Raw genomic sequence first — 7,821 nt, 5'->3', positions numbered from 1 at the left:
GTTTTTTACCTCTGATTCACCGCAATGTCCGAACTGTCCTGAGCTCTTCTTCTTCAGCCGGCGCGTGACGCGTCTTCTTCTTCTTCTTGCTTTACGGCAGATCGCAGACTTATAAGTTATTGACACTCCTAATTGAGATTGTAGATAGAGATGTCATCGTCACGAGCTGCAGGGTTTAATTTGGTTTTGTTTGTGTATGTTTTTTTGACTCTCAAAGCTGTGATTCCCATTCACTTCCATTATATGACTGACAGACTGCAACGGTTTGAGTTAAAATTCTTTGTTTGTGCTCTACTGAAGAAACAAAGTAACCTACATCTTGGATGCCCTGGGGGAAAGCAGATAAACATCAAATTTTCATTTTTGGGTGAACTATCCCTTTAAGACCTAATGAATGAATCCAATATACTGACACACATGTGATTTTCTCCCAACTGCTTACGTTCACTTAAGACATAACTGATTGTGTTTACGTGAATATTTGCCAAGAAAGGCATTATGACAATTATTGTTTGAATTTGACCGTTTAAGCATAATAAAGGTGATGCACCTTTTTGAAAATAAAAATATGTAAATAAATACACATCTACAATAGTTCTCCTGCAAATGATACTTTACAAACAAATCAAACCACTATTTAATTTTGTTTTGCTCTGAGCTTATGACAGTCATTTTAATGAATTAATGAAAAAATTAATGAAAAAGTATTACAAAGTGTGATGTGATCTGAGAAATCTACATGTACGAATGAAATGTTTTTGTCCAAATAATAATAATAATATTATTCAGAAGGTTCGTTAACATCCATCTTAATCATAACAGTATTTCTCTCATCAAATGAGAGAAACAAAAAATTATAGTAGTCTGCCATAAAGATGCTCCCCCACAAGAAGCACATTAGGGTGCTGCCACATTAAGAGTTGTTATCGCTGGTCAGAAGAGCAATGTTTGACATGTAACTAATGCAAAAGTACCTACTATTATTTGTGTCTTGGTTGGTTTACTGTAATATCGTCAAAATATGAGACGTAAGTTCTTTGTTTCCAATTGTAGGTTGCAATGCACAAAATCTAACTTGCTCAAGAATCACAGCGCACAAGGTGATTTATATAATAAAGACTGTACAATAAGTGTCACTATAATGACATTTTGTGTAAGGTAATGGCTCTTTTCTGATCTTGTCATTAGATGGACTTCGAGGATGGAAGATTGTATGTAGTGGAGGTGACTGCTGGGTGATAGGAGAAAATAGGAAACCAATTCCAGACTCGGTCACCAGATCTTTTGCAACATCTTATGGGTATGTTTGATATTTTAGATCCTTCAAGAAAGTTTTGAGCCCATTTCATTTCATTCAGATAAAATATGAAAATAAGTCAACTGCCAAGCCAAATCCACACGTGAATCACCCATAAACGTTGTCCTCAGGCTATGTTTGAAGCAACAGCTGATTGATTTAAACAAAGAAGGCTACAGTGATACTTTCATGGATCAAGTGCAACCTCATATCAAAATATCAGACTGGTGAGCATTCACTCGAACTTTCATTTCATGCTACAGTATCTTGGATGGTGGATTTAAAATTTCTGTGATACATTTTTGTGAATGGCCTGTCCATCTGGGTCACATGTGCCTTATGCTGGAATTGTGGTTGGTAGTATTGACAGATCCGACACAAATCAGGTTCTAAGATGAAAGCCCAGTTTGTTCATAGGAACACTTTTATTTGATGTTTGTCTGGTGCAGGTATGCCCCATGCTTTGACTGTGGAAGTGAGTATCAGATCTGTGTACAGTTGCTTGATCAGAAGAAAACCCCCATCAAAACCTTTCAGCCTGAGAAAGTTATATTTCCATTTAGGAACAGTCAGCCGTGGTGTGAAGTGAGTAGAATAATACTGACCATCCAATTATTCCCCTGTAATCAAAATAATAGTAAAAGCTTAACTCTCCCTGTGTTTGTTCTGCTTTATTTCAGACGAGCCACGTCTTTAAGAATTATGGACCTGGGGTTCGTTTTATCCGTTTCACTCATGGTGGAAACGATACACAGTTCTGGGCGGGTCATTATGGAATACGGGTCACTAACAGTAGTGTGGTGATCTATCCAGCTGATGAGAGGTAGTGTTTTCAATGCAGATACAAGAAACATGTAATGAAACAAAACATTAAAATAAAGTGCAAATGTTAACTACTTCTGCTCCGTCCACTTGAACGCATTGGGTGTGTTAATGAGGACAGTAAAGACCACAGCCTCTAGCATCAGCTTTTAAATGGGACAAGACCTGAGAAATCAAAATTCCCTTGATCTTTTGACATATAAGAGGTCATTAAACTTTAACAACATCCTGTTATTTTTGCACGTTTTCTTTCCCGTAAGTCTAAAAACAGCTTATACTGAAGCCAGTCTACCAAAATGACAGGTTCTGGAATGTGACACTTTATGAAATAATAGTGTGGCTAAACCCTCTCACTGTTTCACACATGTAGCGAGAGAGGTGAATGCAGGTCTATGCAGAAACCACACGATAAAGATGGCTCAGAAAACAACAAGACGCTGTGCAGTGCCAAGTTGTTGAAAACACAGTCTTCGCATCGCCTTCCTTCTAATCCAAACATTAGGAAAGAGTGGATGAACTTTATTTTTAATGAAGTTCCAGACCACATCAGTAAGAACCTGGTCCTTTGTTCACTTCATTTTACCGCAGATTTGTTTACTAACAAAGCACAATTTGATGTAGGATCTTCAGAAAGATTGAACCTAAAAGACGATGATGTGCCGACTATATTGGATCCAAAAATAATGTCGCACCTCACGAGCATGAGTAACTATTTTTATTACATGGTCACTATTGCTTTGTCTGTTATTACAGATCGTTTGATATGTACTGAATATTTATGCATTTTTAGCTTATATTACAGCAGTGTCCATCTATGAAGAATGTAAGCTGTCAAACATACACAACTGTTAGCCAATCATAGCAGTGGGTGTTTACTTCCGAGTCTACAACCCACCACGCCTATTCAAACAGAGCGTTTAGATGAGGGGAGTCAAAACAGGACAGAAAATAGCCTATTATTCTAAATTATGATGTTTTTTAATGTAAAAAAATCTTGATAACATTATAAGTGGACCTCAGAGAACAGTACAACATAATAAAAAAGGCAGTTCATGACCCCTTTTAATGTGCCTTTTGAGGCCAGAGAGTGAGGTTTATCTTTAATTTTAAAGAAATTGATATTTTACAAACAAACCACTATTTTGTTTTACCCTGACCAGAGCTTATGAAAATAATTTGAATGAATTTCTAAACACTGTGAAGTGTGATGTGATCTGAGAAACATACATTTATGAATGTATTATGTTTTGATGAAATTCAGTTATTCAGAAAATACATTCAAATTAATCTTTCCTCATACCATATTTCATATCTTCAAATGACAGTGAGAGATATCATACACTTTATCAAATGTATAAACTATCTTCTCAAAATGGGTAATGAGACTAGTTGTCTAGTTGTTGGTACCAATAGTACACTTCCCGTAACACAGTAGTCCAAAACAGTTAATCTAGTCACCGAACATACAAAAGTTCACTTCATGGATGAACAAAGTGGCATTGATGAATTTGAAATTCGGTGTTTGAAAAAACAGAGCAAAGAGAAAGTTCAATCTATATTATCATAGCTTTATAAATAAAGCATATAGGCTTCATTCAAGCCACAGGAAGACTAATATTTTGCTTAAAGAGCAACAATACACAATCTTCCAGCCTAGGGTGAAGTTATGTACATAAACAATTTGGGACATATGTAATTTAATGGAAAACTATGTGCGTGGCACAGCAGGATTTTGAACGGCCTCCAGAGTCAAGACATATTTTCAGTTTTCCAGAAGCAGATTAGGGAGCTGCCAAATTAAGAGTTGTTATCACTGGTTAGAAGAGCATTATCTGACATTTAAGTAGTGCGAAATTAGCTACTATTATTTGTGGGGGGGTTTTTGTTTACTGTAATATCGTCAGATGAATGTGACACTTAACTTCTGTGTTTCCCCTCTTAGTTTCAGCCTCACAAATCGTAACTTGCTCAAGAATCCCGTCGCACAAGGTGATTCATATAATAAAGATTGTACAATAAGTGTCACTATAATGACATTTTGTGTCAGGTAACATCTCTTTTCTGGTGTTCTCATTAGAGGGACTTAAAGGATGGGAGATTGTAGCAAATGGAGGTGACCGCTGGGTGACTGAAGGAAATAAGACAACATTTCCGGTCACCAAATGTTTTGTGACGTCTTGTGGGTATGTTTGATATTTTAGATCCTTCAAGAAAGTTTTGAGCTCATTAAATTTCAGTCGATGTTGCATATGAAAATAAATCAAGCATCAAGCCAATTTACACATGAATCAAACTTTGTCCTCAGTCTGTGTTTGAAGGAGCAGCTGATTGATTTGAAGAAAGAAGGCTACGGTGATGCTTTAATGGATCAACAGCAACCTCATATCAAAATATCAGACTGGTGAGAATTCACTCAAACTCTCATTTCATGCTACAGTATCTTAGGTGGTGGATTTCATATTTCATGTGATATTATGTGAGTCACCTGTCCATATGTGCCTTATGCTGAAATTGTGGTTGGTAGTATGAGAACCTAAAGTGATATGTCATTCATATTTCAATGTTTTATGTTTTTGGCATATTATTTTGTCATTTTAATGTTAGAATCTGCATTAGCTCTGACACAAATGGCGCGTTTGAGCTTCGAGCAACCCAAGATCGGGTCCAGGCTCTACTGTCCTACACAATAGAAGCAAAAATATCAAAATAAATAAATAACACACACACACACACAGTACAGAAAGTGAGTTTAAATGTCATCAGTTACTCATTTACTCATCCTCATGTCATTCCAAACCTGTATGACTTTCATTCTTCTGTGGAGCACAAAAGAAGATTTTAAAAAATGTCTTAGTGTTTTTTATTCATACAATAAAAGTCAACGTGGACCCATGTTATTTAGGCTTTTAAAACACCTCCTTTTGTATTCCACCGAAGAAAGAAAGTGACACAGGTTTGGACTGACATGAGTGAGAGTAAAAGATGACAGAATTTTCATTTTTAGGTGATCTAGCTCATTAAAGGGGTCATATGATGCTATTTTAAATTTTTATAAAGAATATCTCTTTGGATTTGAGACTTTAGTCTTTGCAACTTTACAGATCTTCTTTATGCACCAAGAGCTTGTAACACTCCAAAGAGAAAGGAAAACTTGAAATCGCATCATATGACCCCTTTTTAAGAAGACAGTAACAGTGTTAAATCAAATTCTAATTAGAAAACACAATTTTTGAACAGAACCACATTTATTTGATGTCTCATCTGCAGGTATACCACACTCTCTGATTGTGGAAGTGAGTATCAGATCTGTGTGGAGTTGCTTGATGAGAAGAGGAAACCCATCAGTACCTTTCAGCCTGAGAAAGTTTTCTTTCAAAAGGGGACAATTTATCCATGGCGTCAAGTGTGTAGAATAATACTGACAGTCCAATTATTCCCCTGTAATTGTCAAAGTTTAACTGTCCCTGTGTTTGTTCTGGTATATTTCAGATGTTCCACGTCTTTAGGAATTATGGACCTGGAGTTCGGTTTATCCGTTTCACTCACGGTGGGAAGGATACAAAATTTCAGAAAGGCCAACATGGAATACAGGTCACTAATAGTAGTGTGGAGATCTGTTTAATTGATTAGACAGAGTGTTTTCCCGATTAGTGCTACAAAAGTGACCTTCAAATGTTCAAAACTGTAGTGATGCAATATGCTTTAAGGATATACCGGCGTTACATAGCTCTATAGCAAATATATTCTTTTCCATTAAACATTGTATGTTATACTGTTAAAATGAAGGACCTTAGTTGCCATAGACATGTACTGCTCATCATATAATCAAGTACAATAAACATCTCAAAGTTACTGTGTGTGCTCATACAACATAATTTCTAAACATTATACACTTGGTGAATTGGTTTGAGAAACCTAATATTTAGAAATGAAATGTTTTGTCATAATATTATTCTGAAAAAGCATTAACATTCATCTTAATTCATACCATATGTTATATCTTCAAATGAGAGAGACACAAAAAGTGGGTAACCTCTCAAAATGGGTAATAAGACTTTTTTTTGGAACATAATAAACACAGTATACATTTATACTGGCATTCAGTAAGTGCAAATAAACAGTAAATCAAGCACACCAATACATTTAGGGGAAAAGGGTACAAACAGGGATCTATTCTTTCATCTTTCAATAAGCCAAAGTCTAATCACCTTAGAAAATTGGCAGGCCTGTTTAGTCTTTATATATATTTCAATGACAGGAATAACTACAAAATCTCTTTAGTGTTTGTTGTCTTCATACACTTACATTTATGGATAAAAGATTTACAGAAAATCAACATTACATTAATGAAAAATTCAGTTTGTTTTCCAACAACATATATGTCACATGTTTGTTTCCATGTCCCTATTTGGTCTTCCTGTTCCTGTCCTCGTCATGTGAATTCGTCTCCGGTTGTGTGTCATTAATTAGTTCGTATTGTTCCCAGGTGTGTCCCATTCGTTTCTGTCCATTTAAACCCTGTGTTTCCCAGAGTTTCTTGGTCTGCTGTTAAACGTCTGTTCCCCCTGCTATGTGTGCGTCTTGCCTTTATGTCTCTTTATTTGGATGAATAAAGATGGTTTTATGTTGAAGTACTCCGACGTCTCCTCGATTCCTGGTTCCAACATAGTAGCAGTAGCCGAAGCGTGACAATATACAGTCCCAGCAAACGGAGCGTTTCCATATGGTTCCCTATTTGTTATTTGGGGAATTAAAAAAAAAAAAACTTACCTTCCCAAGAATTTGCAGGGTTTTTCTTGCAGTTTGTAGCTTAATGGTTGTACGTATGTTTTAAAGCAACGTACAATTATACGAGCAAAGGCAACTGTGAAAATAAATCTGCATTGTTTATCCTTTTGATCTTTCATTCATAAAATTCAAACCTATCATTGAAGTAAAACAATTAAAAGTGGGGGGGGGAAATCTCATTGTGAAATAAATGCTTTCTCTAGTTCATGTTGGCCACAATATTGGCACCCAATTATTACAGCATCCTTTTCCCAAGATAACAGCTCTTGAGTTTTCTCCTATAATTCCTGAAGAGTTTGGAGAACACCTGACAAGAGATCAGAGACCATTCCTTCATCCAGAGCCTTCAGATTCACAGCTCCATGTTGGTGCTTCTTTTTAGTTCACCCCACTCATTTCTATAGGGTTCAGGTCAGAAAACTGACAAAGCCATGGCAGAAGCTTCATTTTGAGCTCAGTGACACATTTTTGTGTTGATTTTGATGTTTGTTTTGGATTATTGTCCTGATGGAAGATCCAACCACTATAAGATTTATATAATCCCATTATAAGATTTCTAACAGAGGCAGTCGGGTTTAGATTTTTTATCTGTTGGTATTTGATAGAATCCATGATGCCATGTATCTGAACAAGATGTCCAGGACCTCCTGCAGAAAAACAGGCCCACAACATTAAAAATCCAGCAGTATATTTAACCATGGGCATGGGGTACTTTTTATCCCTGTTTGTACTAAACCCATCTGGTGGGTTTGCTGCCAAAAAGCTATTTTTTTGGTTTCATCTGATCATAGAAGCCAGTGCCATTTGAAGTTCCAGTCGTGTCTGACAACTGAATATGCTGGAGCTTGTTTTTGGATGGGCGAGGAGATTTTTCTTGAAACCCTCCCGAACAACATGTGGTGATGTAGAGGCTG

At 36.4% G+C, this 7,821-nt stretch overlaps 1 pseudogene; it reads left to right on the top strand.

The window, feature by feature from the left end:
* The window catches only part of LOC107730171 (uncharacterized), a 10,406-nt pseudogene extending 4,435 nt beyond the window's left edge, over nucleotides 1-5,971 (top strand).
* The last annotated feature ends 1,850 nt before the right edge of the window (nucleotides 5,972-7,821 follow it).

Source organism: Sinocyclocheilus rhinocerous, unplaced genomic scaffold (assembly GCF_001515625.1).
Source record: "Sinocyclocheilus rhinocerous isolate Xijiao unplaced genomic scaffold, SAMN03320098_v1.1 scaffold36, whole genome shotgun sequence".
In the NCBI taxonomy this organism is placed as follows: Eukaryota; Metazoa; Chordata; class Actinopteri; order Cypriniformes; family Cyprinidae; genus Sinocyclocheilus; species Sinocyclocheilus rhinocerous.
The sequence above is the reverse complement of the archived record's forward strand: the minus strand, read 5'-3'. Positions and strand labels throughout refer to the sequence as shown.